We start from the raw sequence: 1,862 nt of genomic DNA on the forward strand, positions 1-1,862 counted from the left end.
TGATGGATCATAGCTAATTGGGAGTTTTTTTATTGATTTAGCATTGTGATTAAACTGGTTGATTGATTTAATTTTAATTGTCATACTAGATTGCGTTGTGTGCTTACATTGATACGGAACATTGATTTGTAGCTCACATTTACCGATCGAGCTTGGTTTGTGACGTACCTAGTAGAGTCTCTTGTAGTTGGCGCTAGTTAGACCTCTAGGAGATAGCTTGTTGAGCTCTTTTAATTGCATTGTTTATCTTCCCTCACAATACTTGAATTAATCAATCTCCAACCCTATTAGTGTGTGTCCATTGCAAGAATATATTGATCCTAAATCCCTAGTGTCTTGATATATTGATTTTACTTTGTGATTTCCTTATTGTTTTGTTGAACTTTTATAATCTACACTACCTTTTATGCTTCGAAATAGCTTGGCATAGGCAATAGCTAACTTCTTCCCATTCCTAGTGGTTCGACCCGAACTTGCCCTATTACTAGGTGTAGGTTTGGTTATAAATTAGTTTGATTGGAGGAATTTTAGTTTCAACGACCTAGAATCCACCTCTCGGTTAAAATTGCGCCGTTGCCGGGTAATGGCGTAGTCGTTTGCTATTGTTGTTGAGTCTATTTCATTTCATTTCAAAAATACTAAAAGATTTTTTTCTTTTTGGCTACAATTGTAGCCATGCTACTAATTGTTTCTTTTAGATTGTATGCATAAGACAAGAGGATAGACTTTAGTACCTTTTGATCCGGAAATTGAGAGAAAAATCACAAGGATAAAAGTTGCTAGACGATCCTTGAGTTCTAGCTCTTCAAGTGAAGAAGAATTTCAAGAAGAAGAACAAAGAAGCATGGGTGAAGTACCAAGGGTTGTTTTGAAGGAGTTGGGAACTCCCGGTGCCTATAGATTTGAGAGTGGTATTGCTTTGCCAACAACACCGACTAATGACTTTGAGATAAGGCCGGCAATGATAACAATTATTGAACCAAGGCAATTTAGTGGTGCCAAGCACAAAAGCCCACTAAATCATCTCAACGAGTTTGAGAAGTATTGCAACACAATCAAGGTCAATGGGGTTTCTCAAGAATTCATAAGGCTCAAGCTATTCCCGTCCTCTCTAATCGGAAGAGCTTTTGAGTGGTTAGATAAGGAAGTGAAGCCTAATTCCTTGAGAACTTGGGATGAAGTCACTAAAGACTTTCTTTCTCGCTTTTACCCTCAAAAGAAGACCGCCGAGACAAGAACTCTAATCCAAAGTTTCAAGAAAAAGCCTAGTGAGAGTTTGTATGAGGCTTGGGAAAGATACAAGGAATATCAACAATAATGTCCTCATCATGGAATCCCGACATACCAAATCATACAAATCTTCTACGGAGGATTGAGCCCCCAAGGGAAGTCATGTCTTGATGCCGGAGGCGGAGGCCCGATTATGAACAAGACCGAGGAAGAAGTTGTTAATATCATAGAGGATATAGGTCGTCACTACATGGATTGGAAAAAGGGAGAGAGAGAGTCTACAAGCAAAAGTGGCTCAACGGTCTACTCGGTTGATCATCTCAATGCAATCAATAACTTATCTTCCCAAATCTCAAAATTGGGGAAGGAGATGACATTAATCAAGGCTAAGCTAGAGAGTGCCTCTTCAATAGCGCCGAGTCTTCCCTCCCACATTAATGGAAGAGGTACATCTTCTAACTCTAATCCTCCTTCTACTTCAAGTAACATGCCAAGTGGATGTGTCTTTTGTTATGTTTGTGGGTCATATGACCATGACTCTTCTATTTGTCCACGTGCTTTTGAGACTTGTGATGATGTTGAAAACAATGATTGTGAGCAAGTGAATTTTTTTTCCAACAATAACAATGGAC

The 1,862-nt window shown here is 38.9% G+C and overlaps 1 non-coding gene across 1 annotated transcript; it reads right to left on the bottom strand.

Annotated features, from left to right (window-relative positions):
• Positions 1-1,229: 1,229 nt before the first annotated feature.
• Positions 1,230-1,335, bottom strand: LOC145569622 (small nucleolar RNA R71). Its single transcript, XR_014096200.1, has one exon. It is a non-coding gene; the product is annotated as a small nucleolar RNA R71 (small nucleolar RNA).
• Positions 1,336-1,862: the final 527 nt, after the last annotated feature.

The sequence above is a fragment of the Chenopodium album genome, chromosome 11, assembly GCF_948465745.1.
Source record: "Chenopodium album chromosome 11, dcCheAlbu1.1, whole genome shotgun sequence".
NCBI classification, from domain to species: Eukaryota; Viridiplantae; Streptophyta; class Magnoliopsida; order Caryophyllales; family Amaranthaceae; genus Chenopodium; species Chenopodium album.